This window comes from Oncorhynchus clarkii, chromosome 16 (assembly GCF_045791955.1).
Source record: "Oncorhynchus clarkii lewisi isolate Uvic-CL-2024 chromosome 16, UVic_Ocla_1.0, whole genome shotgun sequence".
Classification (NCBI taxonomy): Eukaryota; Metazoa; Chordata; class Actinopteri; order Salmoniformes; family Salmonidae; genus Oncorhynchus; species Oncorhynchus clarkii.
Window position 1 is genome coordinate 55338600 of NC_092162.1, and position 15530 is coordinate 55354129.

At 42.1% G+C, this 15530-nt stretch overlaps 1 pseudogene; it reads right to left on the reverse strand.

Annotated features, from left to right (window-relative positions):
• Nucleotides 1–1066: 1066 nt before the first annotated feature.
• Nucleotides 1067–15530, reverse strand: part of LOC139367354 (opioid growth factor receptor-like) — a 32552-nt pseudogene continuing 18088 nt past the window's right edge.

Consider the following 15530-nt stretch of genomic DNA (forward strand, 5'->3'; position numbering starts at 1 on the left):
ACATAACCTCGGAGATGGAAGAAATGTTGTGTACCATCTCCCACAGGGTTTTCCTGAGTAAAAAGGCATCTGGCAAATCATATAATACATTAGAAAAAGAAACAATTAAACAATCAATAAATACAAATATGCTCCAGAACATAAGGAAAGTGCACCCACATCCCATTGATGACATCATCCAACAAAGCAAAAGATGTTTTACCAAGTAGCTACGTCTCATTATTCCAATACTGCCAAGAAGACAATACAATCAACCAGTCAAATGTTATTCTATTTTTTTGGCAGTCATCTATAGATCATACCTCTCATACTCAAAATAATAATTGTGCAACTTTCTTGAAATAAACAAAATTACATTACAATCCTGTTCCCATTTCACAGTATGGGCTTTCAGTAAAAAAAAATAAAACAATGTCGTCTGACACATGATACATCATACTAGATGCAAAGTATATTTCCAAAATGTATTTTTCCCACCTGTGCAAAACTGTAAAGTTGTAACAAGCAAGCAACATTTCACTGTATGATATGGAATCTATCATTTCAATGTTAGACATTCCTTATCAATCTCCTCAGTACAAAGCTCCTAACTACTTGCAGTATCAACCATGGAGAACTGATTTTGCAGTCATTACCATAATCCCCTCCCCAACACAAATTCAGACATGTGAACAAATAAATTCAGTAATCCATACCAACAAAAATAACATACCCACTCGAATGTGAACACTGAGGACAGTAGATGTGAATATAATACGGCATGAAAAATGTACTGTTAAAAATCAGTGGAAACCACCCATACCCAACATCCTAGGAATCTCTGTAGAAGTCAGAACGTATGCCATTCTGAGAGGATTGGAAAAGTGTAAGCAATATGCAGAGAATTTAATTTGGCATAGACAGCAATATTACGATTTTAACGTATGGCTTATGTTATCTGATGGAGTCAATTTTGGGATTGGCCATAAATGTACACAAGTGAACATATGTCCCTTTAGTCTGCATTGGATTCTTCCCTCCCTCCCTCCCTCCCTCCCTCCCTTCCTTCCTTCCTTCCTTCCTTCCTTCAGGAAGATCCCATGTCTTGGATGGTAGGTGGATTCCACATCCATCACCTCCACTTCATTTTTCACTTATTTTACATTTGTCTGTCCCTTTAAAGCTTTCTCTGTGTTCTCCCCATCCACTGGCACTGCTTTGTTATCAGTCACATCACTAAAGTCAGTCCTTGGGTGTTTTTCACCTCGTTCTGAGGAGTCCGATGGCAAGTGCTTTTTGGGGGAATCCTTTTTGGGATCATCAGTCTTGACTTTGTGGGATGATGTCACGGACAGGCTCACCTGATTGGAGTGGTGGTGGTTGTTGTTGGGGACAACCGTGCCTTCCTCCCGCCTGTTGCTAGGCACGCCCTTGTGACCTTCCCTTTTCTTCTTCTTTTCTTCTTCTTGGTCGGTTGCTCCAACTTCTCAGACTCCATTTCAGATGCAGCTGGCTTGACATTGACTGAGTTCTGGACGCTGTCCTTGGCTTGACTGTTCTCTTTGAGTCCTTCCTCCATACTGTGGTCTCCTTTAACAGACTCAGGGCTGCCTGAATGGTCCATGTCAACATTGTCAGTATCATTACAGTTCCTGTTTCCCAGCGGTTCAGAGTCCTCTGAGGAGACCGCTAGCCCAGGAGGATCAACAGAAGACCCCTCGGCCAGCTTATCTCGGTCACTACTCACTGCTTCATCAGTCAATTTGGCCGTCTCTGTCACCTCCTCCGTGACATCCTTCGCTTCCTTCTGGGCTCCCCCTGCCTCTCCTCCTCTAGCCTTGGCTCGTGGGCACCCCTCCTCTACTCCCTCTCCGTTTCCCTTCTCTGCCTTCTTCAGCTGTTTCTGGATCTTTCGGGGGCACCACACAAACTTGTCCTTGGGCTCGAAGTGCTGGAAGGCGTAGCGCAGCAACTCTTTGCGCTTCTGCTTGTCACGCACTGCAAACAGGAAGTAGTCAAACACGTTGCACTTGATGCTACTCAGGTTCTTTTTGACCAGCATCTCCTCCAGGAAAAAGTGCACCAGTGGGCTCTGGTAATGCTCAAAACCTAGCTCCCCCAGGCTCTTCAGGATGCGCGTGATGCGGGGGTTATTGTGCATGTTCCTGAGGGGGCAAAACAAGAGAAGACACAACCAATATTTAGATGGAGGACCCCTATTTACAGTTAACACCACCTACTACTAAGACAAATAAAATAGTGTTTAGAAATTGGACCAAGAATGGTCATAAGTGCTTCAACATGGCCCCAAGAAACCACACCCTGTAAAGTTGGCCAAGAAATGACTTCAGCAACTCACCGTTCAAGGTTGGCGAAGCGTTCCTTCCAGTTGTCGGCACGTTTGACCTCGCCTGTGTCTTTATTGACCAGCTGGATGCCATAGAACCGCAACATGAGCTCGTAGGACTCTACCAGCCTCTTCTTGGCCTCCTCACTCTCCCGGAAGGCCTGATTACACAGAGGGACAAGAGCACAGAGATCAGATTATAATCATTGCTTTGATGGAGGAGAAGCTCCATTCATATCAAAGTTGTCTGCTTACTGGACCCAAGGGAGTCCTTCGACAAGTCACCCTATGCTTACGATTTCATTAAACAACTCATTTTGAGAAAGGAGCATTGATGTGCCCCTAATACACCACAAAGATCAAGCAAAACGTTATGGTAAAGCACTCACCAGGATCTCCTTCTTGGTGAGCTCAGAGGCCATGTAGTTCACTCCAGGCTCCCGCAGTGGAAACAACCTGAGAGCAACAGTGAATTATAACTTGAGATGGCTACATATCAAAATTGTATTTGTCACATGTGCCGAATACAACAGGTGTAGGCAGACCTTACCGTTAAATGCTTACTTACAAGCCCTTAACCAACAATACAGTTAAGAAAATATTTACTAAATAAACAGAGTAACAGAAAATAACATATATACAGTGCCTTGCGAAAGTATTCGGCCCCCTTGAACTTTGCGACCTTTTGCCACATTTCAGGCTTCAAACATAAAGATATAAAACTGTATTTTTTTGTGAAGAATCAACAACAAGTGGGACACAATCATGAAGTGGAACGACATTTATTGGATATTTCAAACTTTTTTAACAAATCAAAAACTGAAAAATTGGGCGTGCAAAATTATTCAGCCCCTTTACTTTCAGTGCAGCAAACTCTCTCCAGAAGTTCAGTGAGGATCTCTGAATGATCCAATGTTGACCTAAATGACTAATGATGATAAATACAATCCACCTGTGTGTAATCAAGTCTCCGTATAAATGCACCTGCACTGTGATAGTCTCAGAGGTCCGTTAAAAGTGCAGAGAGCATCATGAAGAACAAGGAACACAACAGGCAGGTCCGAGATATTGTTGTGAAGAAGTTTAAAGCCGGATTTGGATACAAAAATATTTCCCAAGCTTTAAACATCCCAAGGAGCACTGTGCAAGCGATAATATTGAAATGGAAGGAGTATCAGACCACTGCAAATCTACCAAGACCTGGCCGTCCCTCTAAACTTTCAGCTCATACAAGGAGAAGACTGATCAGAGATGCAGCCAAGAGGCCCATGATCACTCTGGATGAACTGCAGAGATCTACAGCTGAGGTGGGAGACTCTGTCCATAGGACAACAATCAGTCGTATATTGCACAAATCTGGCTTTTATGGAAGAGTGGCAAGAAGAAAGCCATTTCTTAAAGATATCCATAAAAAGTGTTGTTTAAAGTTTGCCACAAGCCACCTGGGAGACACACCAAACATGTGGAAGAAGGTGCTCTGGTCAGATGAAACCAAAATTGAACTTTTTGGCAACAATGCAAAACGTTATGTTTGGCGTAAAAGCAACACAGCTGAACACACCATCCCCACTGTCAAACATGGTGGTGGCAGCATCATGGTTTGGGCCTGCTTTTCTTCAGCAGGGACAGGGAAGATGATTAAAATTGATGGGAAGATGGATGGAGCCAAATACAGGACCATTCTGGAAGAAAACCTGATGGAGTCTGCAAAAGACCTGAGACTGGGACGAAGATTTGTCTTCCAACAAGACAATGATCCAAAACATAAAGCAACATCTACAATGGAATGGTTCAAAAATAAACATATCCAGGTGTTGGAATGGCCAAGTCAAAGTCCAGACCTGAATCCAATCGAGAATCTGTGGAAAGAACTGAAAACTGCTGTTCACAAATGCTCTCCATCCAACCTCACTGAGCTCGAGCTGTTTTGCAAGGAGGAATGGGAAAAAATTTCAGTCTCTCGATGTGCAAAACTGATAGAGACATACCCCAAGCGACTTACAGGTGTAATCGCAGCAAAAGGTGGCGCTACAAAGTATGAACTTAAGGGGGCTGAATAATTTTGCACGCCCAATTTTTCAGTTTTTGATTTGTTAAAAAAAGTTTGAAATATCCAATAAATGTCGTTCCACTTCATGATTGTGTCCGACTTGTTGTTGATTCTTCACAAAAAAATACAGTTTTATATCTTTATGTTTGAAGCCTGAAATGTGGCAAAAGGTCGCAAAGTTCAAGGGGGCCGAATACTTTCGCAAGGCACTGTACACACACATACACACTACCTTTCAAAAGTTTGGGGTCACCTAGAAATGTCCTTTTTTGAAAGGCCAGTTGTATTGTTTTTTAAATCAGAACACAGTTTTCAGCTGTGCTAACAATTGCAAAATAGTTTTCTAAATTGATAAACATGGATTAGCTAACACAACGTGCCATTGGAACACAGGAGTGATGGTTTCTGCTAATGGGCTTCTGTACGCCTATGTACATGTTCCATAAAAAAATCTGCCATTTCCACTTACAATAGTAATTTACAACATTAACAATGTCTACACTTTATTTCTGATGAATTTGATGTTATTTTAAATGGACAAAAAAAAGAATCTTTCTTTCAAAAACAAGGACATTTCTAAGTGACCCCAAACTTTTGAACACATGCATGCACACGTACACACACACACACACACACACACACACACACACACACACACACACACACATACATATGAGATGGTTTGGGATTAATTGGATGGCAGAGTGAAGGAAAAGCAGCCAACAAGTGCTCAGTATGTGGGAGCTCTTTCAAGACTGTTGGAAAATAATTCCTCATGAATCTGGTTGAGACAATGCCAAGAGTGTTAAAAGTTGTCATCTACGCAAAAGTGTGGCTACTTTGAAGAATCTAAAATATATTTAGATTTGTTTAACACTTTTTTGGTTACTACATGATTCCATATGCATTATTGCATAGTTTTGATGTCTTCACCATTATTCAACAATGTAGAAAATAGTAAAAAAAAAAATTAAAAAAAACTTCTTGAAGGCGTTCCCATATATTTTTATTTTATTCATTTATTTCACCTTTATTTAACCAGGCAGGCAAGTTGAGAACACGTTCTCATTTACAATTGTGACCTGGCCAAGATAAAGCAAAGCAGTTCGACACATACAACGACACAGAGTTACACATGGAGTAAAACAAATATACAGTCAATAATACAGTATAAACAAGTCTAAATACGATGTGAGCAAATGAGGTGAGATAAGGGAGGTAAAGGCAAAAAAAGGCCATGGTGGCAAAGTAAATACAATATAGCAAGTAAAACACTGGAATGGTAGATTTGCAATGGAAGAATGTGCAAAGTGCAAAGTAGAAATAAAAATAATGGGGTGCAAAGGAGCAAAATAAATAAATAAATTAAATACAGTAGGGAAAGAGGTAGTTGTTTGGGCTAAATTATAGGTGGGCTATGTACAGGTGCAGTAATCTGTGAGCTGCTCTGACAGTTGGTGCTTAAAGCTAGTGAGGGAGATAAGTGTTTCCAGTTTCAGAGATTTTTGTAGTTTGTTCCAGTCATTGGCAGCAGAGAACTGGAAGGAGAGGCGGCCAAAGAAAGAATTGGTTTTGGGGGTGACTAGAGAGATATACCTGCTGGAGCGTGTGCTACAGGTGGGAGATGCTATGGTGACCAGCGAGCTGACATAAGGGGGGACTTTACCTAGCAGGGTCTTGTAGATGACATGGAGCCAGTGGGTTTGGCGACGAGTATGAAGCGAGGGCCAGCCAACGAGAGCGTACAGGTCGCAATGGTGGGTAGTATATGGGGCTTTGGTGACAAAACGGATTGCACTGTGATAGACTGCATCCAATTTGTTGAGTAGGGTATTGGAGGCTATTTTGTAAATGACATCGCCAAAGTCGAGGATTGGTAGGATGGTCAGTTTTACAAGGGTATGTTTGGCAGCATGAGTGAAGGATGCTTTGTTGCGAAAAAGGAAGCCAATTCTAGATTTAACTTTGGATTGGAGATGTTTGATATGGGTCTGGAAGGAGAGTTTACAGTCTAACCAGACACCTAAGTATTTGTAGTTGTCCACATATTCTAAGTCAGAGCCGTCCAGAGTAGTGATGTTGGACAGGCGGGTAGGTGCAGGTAGCGATCGGTTGAAGAGCATGCATTTAGTTTTACTTGTATTTAAGAGCAATTGGAGGCCACGGAAGGAGAGTTGTATGGCATTGAAGCTTGCCTGGAGGGTTGTTAACACAGTGTCCAAAGAAGGGCCAGAAGTATACAGAATGGTGTCGTCTGCGTAGAGCTGGATCAGAGACTCACCAGCAGCAAGAGCGACCTCATTGATGTATACAGAGAAGAGAGTCGGTCCAAGAATTGAACCCTGTGGCACCCCCATAGAGACTGCCAGAGGTCCGGACTGCAGACCCTCCGATTTGACACACTGAACTCTATCAGAGAAGTAGTTGGTGAACCAGGCAAGGCAATCATTTGAGAAACCAAGGCTGTCGAGTCTGCCGATGAGGATGTGGTGATTGACAGAGTCAAAAGCCTTGGCCAGATCAATGAATATGGCTGCACAGTAATGTTTCTTATCGATGGCGGTTAAGATATCATTTAGGACCTTGAGCGTGGCTGAGGTGCACCCATGACCAGCTCTGAAACCAGATTGCATAGCAGAGAAGGTATGGTGAGATTCGAAATGGTCGGTAATCTGTTTGTTGACTTGGCTTTCGAAGACCTTAGAAAGGCATGGTAGGATAGATATAGGTCTGTAGCAGTTTGGGTCAAGAGTGTCCATACCTTTGAAGAGGGGGATGACCGCAGCTGCTTTCCAATCTTTGGGAATCTCAGATGACACGAAAGAGAGGTTGAACAGGCTAGTAATAGGGGTGGCAACAATTTCGGCAGATAATTTTAGAAAGAAAGGGTCCAGATTGTCTAGCCCGGCGGATTTGTAGGGGTCCAGATTTTGTAGCTCATTCAGAACATCAGCTGAACGGATTTGGGAGAAGGAGAAATGGGGAAGGCTTGGGCGAGTTGCTGTGGGGGGTGCAGTGCTCTTGACCGGGGTAGGAGTAGCCAGGTGGAAAGCATGGCAAGCCGTAGAAAAATGCTTATTGAAATTCTCAATTATGGTGGATTTATCAGTGGTGACAGTGTTTCCTATCTTCAGTGCAGTGGGCAGCTGGGAGGAGGTGTTCTTATTCTCCATGGACTTTACAGTGTCCCATATGCAATATGCTGAGCACTTGTTGGCTGTTTTCCCTTCACTCTACCATCCCAAACTCTCTCAATTGGGTTGAGGTCAGGTGATTGTGAAGAACAGATCATCTGATGATCATCTGACACAGCCTGGAGGTGTGTTGGGTCACTGTCCTCTTGAAAAACGAATGATAGTGGGAATAAGTGCAAACCAGATGGGATGAATTATCACTACAGAATGCGGTGTTAGCCATGCTGGTTAAGTGTGCCTTGAATTCTAAATGAATCAGACAGTGTCACCATGCTTTACAGTGGGAAATACACATGCTGAGATCATCTGTTCACCCACACCACAAAGACACGGCGGTTGGAAACAAAAACATCCAATTTGGACTCCAGACCAAAGGACACATTTCCACCAGTCTATTTTTTAAATGTAACCTTTATTTAACTAAGCAAGTCAGTTAAGAACAAATGCTTATTTACAATATCAGCCTACTGGGGAACAGTGGGTTAACTGGACTTGTTCAGGGGCAGAACGACAGATTTTTACCTTGTCAGCTCAGGGATTTGATCCAGCAACCTTTCGGTTACTGGCCCAACGATCTAACCAGTGGCTTCCTGCCACTCTAATGTCCATTGCTTGTGTTTCTTGGCCCAAGCAAGTCTCTTCTTATTAGTGTCCTTTAGTAGTGGTTTATTCGCAGCAATTCAACCATGAAGGCATGAGATGAGATGTGTCTGTTACTTGAACTCTGAAGCATTTATTTGGGATGCAATTTCTGAGGTGCAGTTAACTCTAATGAACTTATCTTCTGCAGCAGAGTTAACTCTTCCTTTCCTGTGGCGGTCCGCATGAGTACCCGTTTCATCATAACGCTTGGTTTTTGCGACTGCACTTGAAGAAACTTTCAAAGTCATTGAAATGTTCCGCATTGACTGACCTTCATGTCTTAAAGCAATGTGATCTTCCTGTCTGGGTTGGCACCCCCCCTTGTGTTGTGCCATGGCGGAGATCTTTGTGGGCTACACTCGGCCTTGTCTCAGGATGGTATGTTGGTGGTTGAAGATATCCCTCTAGTGGTGTGGGGGCTGTGCTTTGGCAAAGTGGGTGGGGTTATATCCTTCCTGTTTGGCCCTGTCCGGGGGTATCAATGGATGGGGCCACAGTGTCTCCTGACCCCTCCTGTCTCAGCCTCCAGTATTTATGCTGCAGTAGTTTGTGTCGGGGGGCTAGGGTCAGTTTGTTATATCTGGAGTACTTCTCCTGTCTTATCCGGTGTCCTGTGTGAATTTAAGTATGCTCTCTCTAATTCTCTTTCCTTCTCTCGGAGGACCTGAGCCCTAGGACCATGCCTCAGGACTACCTGGCATGATGACTCTTTGCTGTCCCCAGTCCACCTGGCCGTGCTGCTGCTCCAGTTTCAACTGTTCTGCCTGCGGCTATGGAATCCTGACCTATTCACCGGACATGCTACCTGTCCCAGACCTATTATTTGACCATGCTGGTCATTTATGAACATTTGAACATCTTGGCCATGTTCTGTTATAATCTCCACCAGGAACAGCCAGAAGAGGACTGGCCACCCCTCATAGCCTAGTTCCTCTCTAGGTTTCGGCCTTTCTAGGGAGTTTTTCCTAGCCAACGTGCTTAAACACCTGCATTGCCTGCTGTTTGGGGTTTTAGACTGGGTTTCTGTACAGCACTTTGAGATATCAGCTGATGTACGAAGGGCTATATACAGTGGGGCAAAAAGTATTTAGTCAGCCACCAATTGTGCAAGTTCTCCCACTTAAAAAGATGAGAGAGGCCTGTAATTTTAATAGCTACACTTCAACTATGACAGACAAAATGCGGGAAAAAAATTCCAGAAAATCACATTGTAGGATTTTTAATGAATTTATTTGCAAATCATGGTGGAAAATAAGTATTTGGTCACCTACAAACAAGCAAGATTTCTGGCTCTCACAGACCTGTAACTTCTTCTTTAAGAGGCTCCTCTGTCCTCCACTCGTTACCTGTATTAATGGCACCTGTTTGAACTTGTTATCAGTATAAAAGACACCTGTCCACAACCTCAAACAGTCACACTCCAAACTCCACTATGGCCAAGACCAAAGAGCTGTCAAAGGACACCAGAAACAAAATTGTAGACCTGCACCAGGCTGGGAAGACTGAATCTGCAATAGGTAAGCAGCTTGGTTTGAAGCAATCAACTGTGGGAGCAAATATTAGGAAATGGAAGACATACAAGACCACTGATAATCTCCCTCGATCTGGGACTCCACGCAAGATCTCACCCTGTGGGGTCAAAATGATCACAAGAACAGTGAGCAGAAATCCCAGAACCACACGGGGGGACCTAGTGAATGACCTGCAGAGAGCTGAGACCAAAGTAACAAAGCCTACCATCAGTAACACACTACGCAGCCAGGGACTCAAATCCTGCAGTGCCCGACGTGTCCCCCTGCTTAAGCCAGTACATGTCCAGGCCTGTCTGAAGTTTGCTAGAGAGCATTTGGATGATCCAGAAGAAGATTGGGAGAATGTCATATGGTCAGATGAAACCAAAATATAACTTTTTGGTAAAAACTCAACTCGTCGTGTTTGGAGGACAAAGAATGCTGAGTTGAATCCAAATAACACCATACCTACTGTGAAGCATGGGGGTGGAAACATCATGCTTTGGGGCTGTTTTTCTGCAAAGGGACCAGGACGACTGATCCGTTTAAAGGAAAGAATGAATGGGGCCATGTATCGTGAGATTTTGAGTGAAAACCTCCTTCCATCAGCAAAGGCATTGAAGATGAAACGTGGCTGGGTCTTTCAGCATGAAAATGATCCCAAACACACCGTCCGGGCAACGAAGGAGTGGCTTCGTAATAAGCATTTCATGATCCTGGAGTAGCCTAGCCAGTCTCCAGATCTCAACCCCATAGAAAATATTTGGAGGGAGTTGAAAGTCCGTGTTGCCCAGCAACAGCCCCAAAACATCACTGCTCTAGAGGAGATCTGCATGGAGGAATGGGCCAAAATACCAGCAACAGTGTGTGAAAACCTTGAAGACTTACAGAAAATGTTTGACCTCTGTCATTGCCAACAAAGGCTATATAACAAAGTATTGAGATAAACTTTTGTTATTGACCAAATACTTATTTTCCACCATAATTTGCAAATAAATTCATTAGAAATCCTACAATGTGATTTTCTGGATTTTTTTTCTCATTTTGTCTTTCATAGTTGAAGTGTACCTATGATGAAAATTACAGGCCTCTCATCTTTTTAAGTGGGAGAACTTTGGTGGCTGACTAAATACTTTTTTGCCCCACTGTAATTTGGTCCCTTTCCCCCCCCTCATAACTTAGCCTACCGTTCTGACTTGGTGGTGCACACGTAGCCTATAACATGTTTTAGAGGAATGTCATCATTGAATATTGTAAGAGCTTTGTGTTTATTATGGATACCCATTAGCTGCTACTGAGAAAGCAGCTACTCTTCCTGGGGTCCGGAAAAATTAAGGCAGTTATATAATTTTTAAAACATTACAATACATTCATAAACAGATTTCACAACACTCTGTTTGCCCTCAGGCCCCTACTCCACTACCACATATCTACAACACAAGATCCATGTGTATGTACAGTTGAAGTCGAAAGTTTACATCCACTTAGGTTGGAGTCATTAAAACTCATTTTTCAACCACTCCACAAATTTCTTGTTAAAAACTATAGTTTTGGCAAGTCTGTTAGGACATCTACTTTGTGCACGACAAGTAATTTTTCCAACAATTGTTTACAGATTATTTCACTGTATCACAATTCCAGTGCATCAGAAGGTTACATACACTAAGTTGACAGTGCATTTAAACAGCTTGGAAAATTCCAGAAAATTATGTCATGACTTTAGAATCTTCTGATAGGCTAATTGACATGATTTGAGTCAATTGGAGGTGTACCTGTGGATGTATTTCAAGGCCTACTTCAAACTTGCTTGATTCATGGGGTAATCAAAAGAAATCAGCAAAGACCTAAAAAAAAAATTGTAGACCTTCACAAGTCTGGTTCATCCTTGGGAGCAATTTCCAAACGCCTGAAGGTACCAAGCTCATCTGTACAAACAATAGTACGCAAGTATAAACACCATGGGACCCCACAGCCGTCATACAGCTCAGGAAGGAGACGCGTTCTGTCTCCTAGGGATGAACATACTTTGGTGCAAAAAGTGCCAATCAATCCCAGAACAGCAGCATAGGACCTTGTGAAGATGCTGGAGGAAACGGCTACAAAAGTATCTATATCCACAGTAAAACGAGTCCTATATCGACATAACCTGAAAGGCCGCTCAGCAAGGAAGAAGCCACGGCTCCGAAACCGCCGTAAAAAAGCCTGACTACGGTTTGCAACTGCACATTGGGACAAAGAACATACTTTTTGGAGAAATGTCCTCTGGTCTGATGAAACAAAAATAGAACTGTTTGGCCATCATTACCATCGTTAAGTTTGGAGGAAAAAGTGGGAGGCTTGCAAGCTGAAGAACACCATCCCAATCGTGAAGCACTGGGTGGCAGCATCATGTTGTGGGGGTGTTTTGCTGTAGGAGGGACTGGTGCACATCACAAAATAGATTGCATCATGAGGGAGGAAAATTATGTGGATAAATTAAAGCAACACCTCAAGACATAAGTCAGGAAGTTAACTTCTTGGTTTCACATCGGGCATTCATTTCATCCGGAATTCAACTGCCTGCTACTCATCCCCAGAAGATAAAATATGCATATTATTAGTAGATTTGGATAGAAAACACCCTGAAGTTTCTAAAACTGTTTGAATCATGTCTGAGTATAACAGAACTTATTTAGCAGGCGAAACCCCGAGGACAAACCATTCAGATTTATTTTATTTTTTAGGTCACTCTTTTCAATGGGTTTTCATTGAGAATCCAGATTTCTAAGGGACCTTCTTGCAGTTCCTATCGCTTCCACTGGATGTCAACAGTCTTTAGAAATTGGTTGAGGTTTTCTTTTGTGTAATGGTCATCTTGAACGAGGGTAACTTGAAGTGTACCGTTAGATAGAGGCGCGTGACCAGAAAGCATGCTACAGATCATCCCGTCTTCAATTTTATTAATCATTTACGTAAAAAAATACCTCAAGTTGTATTACAAAAGTAGTTTGAAATGTTTTGGCAAAGTTTACAGGTAACCTTTGAGATATTTTGTAGTCACGTTGCGGTGTTTTTCTGGATCAAACGCAGCAAATAAATTTACATTTTGGATATATAGACGGAATTAATCGAACAAAAGGACCATTTGTGATGTTTATGGGACATATTGGAGTGCCAACAAAAGAAGCTCGTCAAAGGTAAGGCATGAATTATATTTTTATTTCTGTGTTTTGTGTCGCGCCTGCAGGGTTGAAATATGCTTTTTCTTTGTTTACTATGGTACTATCCTCAGATAATAGCATTGTTTGCTTTCGCCGAAAAGCCTTTTTGAAAGGCTGGATTCACACCAAGTGTAGCTTTAATTTGCTATCTTGCATGTGTGATTTCATGAAAGTTAGATTTTTATAGTAATTTATTTGAATTTGGCGCTCTGCATTTTCTCTGGCTTTTGGCCAGGTTGGACGCTACCGTCCCACATATCCCAGAGAGGTTAAACCTTGGCAGCAAATGGGTCTTCCAAATGGACAATGACCCAAAGCATACTTCCAAAGTTCTGGCAAAATGGCTTAAGGACAACAAAGTCAAGGTATTGGAGTGACCATCACAAAGCCATGACCTCAATCCTATAGAACATTTGTGGGCAGAACTGAAAAAGCGTGTGCGAGCCCGGAGGCCTACAAACCTGACTCAGTTTACACCAGCTCTGTCAGGAGGAATGGGCCAAAATTCACCCAACTTATTGTGGGAAGCTTGTGGAAGGCTACCCGAAACGTTTGACCCAAGTTAAACAATGTAAAAGGCACTGCTCCCAAATACTAATTGAGTGTATGTAAACTTCTGACCCACTGGGAATGTGATGAAAGAAATAAAAGCTGAAATAAATCACTCTACTATTATTCTGACATTTCACATTCTTAAAATAAAGTGGTGATCCTAACTGACCTAAAACAGGGAATCTTTACAATGATTAAATGTCAGGAATTGTGAAAAACTGAGTTTAAATCTATTTGGCTAAGGTGTATGTAAACTTCCAACTTCAACTGTATGTGTCGGTGTTGCTTCACAGCCCCCAGTGCTCCATAAAGGTCTATTTTTATCTTAATCTATTTTTGTCTGATTCTACTGCTTGCATCAGTTACTTGATGTGGAATAGAGTTCCATGTAGGCATGGCTCTATGTAGTACTGTGCGCCTCCCATAGTCTGTTCTCGACTTGGGGACTGTGAAGAGACCTCTGGTGGCATGTCTTGTGGGGTATGCATGGTGTCCGAGCTGTGCGCCAATCGTTTAAAACAGACCGCTTGGTGCTTTCAATGTCAATACCTCTCACAAATAAAAGTAGTGATGAAGTCACTCTTCTCCACTTTCAGCCAGTGCATATTATTAATGTTTGCCCTCTGTGTACATCCAAGGACCAGCTGTGCTGCCCTGTTCTGAGCCAAATGCAATTTTCCTAAATCCCTTTGTGGCCACAAGACTGAACAGTAATCAAGGTGCAACAAAACTAGAGCCTGTAGGACCTGCCTTATTGATAGTGCTGTTAGGGTAGAGTAGCACTTTATTATGGACAGACTTTATTCGCTACTGTTGAATCAATATGTTTTGACCATGACAGTATACAATCCAGGGTTACCTTAACTTGCTCAATTTCCACATTATTTATTACAATATTTAGTTGAGGTTTAGTGAATGATTTGTCCCAAATACAATGATTTTATTTTTATATTTTTTATATTTAGGACTAACTTATTCCTTGCCACCCATTCTGAAACTGCAGCTCTTTGTTAAGTGTTGCAGTCATTTCAGTTGTTGTAGTAGCTGACGTGTATAGTGTTGAGTCATCCACATACATAAACACACTGCCTTTACTCCAGTGGCATGTCGTTAGTAAAGATTGAAAAAAGGGGCTGAGACAGCTGCCCTGGGGAATTCCTGATTCTACCTGGATTATGTTGGAGGCTTCCATTAAATAACACGCTCTATGTTCTGTTAGACAGGTACAGTGCCTTGCGAAAGTATTCGGCCCCCTTGAACTTTGCGACCTTTTGCCACATTTCAGGCTTCAAACATTAAGATATAAAACTGTATTTTTTTGTGAAGAATCAACAACAAGTGGGACACAATCATGAAGTGGAACGACATTTATTGGATATTTCAAACTTTTTTAACAAATCAAAAACTGAAAAATTGGGCGTGCAAAATTATTACAGTGAAATGCTTACTTAAAATGTGAAACGCTTACAAAATCCAAGGGGTATGAATACTTTTGCAAGGCATTGTATATGCTTTTACTCATTACGCACATTTTATAGCCATTGAAAACTGATTAAACAACAAGTGACCTACCATCAGGGGAGGCGGGATATTCATTGAGATAGAATTTTAAATTAAACATTCTTTCTCCTGAGCATTCATCTGTTAGATTCTGCGGAGAGAGAAATAGCACAGTCAGATGTCTAGATTACATCTTTAAGACTATAACAAGATATAAGCAGATGTGTAGGGCCTGGAGTTCTGGTCAGGAAAAACATTGTGTCTTGGTAAGCCCAGGTTATCCTAGCTTTTCCTGTCAAGTTCACATGGACAACAAAAACTCCAGACCCTATTCCTGTGTAATAACAAGGGCCCTTATATTTACAGGATACCCTCGTCTGTAGTTCTGCATGTCCTTCGCAGCCCTCATGTTTCTGGAGGACGTGTTTGACCACTGGAAGACATGGTACATCAGAGATACTGGATGTTACATTTGGCAGAAATCTATTGGCATTATTTGTCCCTTTGTGTACCTAAAAAGACTGACCTGGGTGTCAAGTCAATGGAACCGAAGAG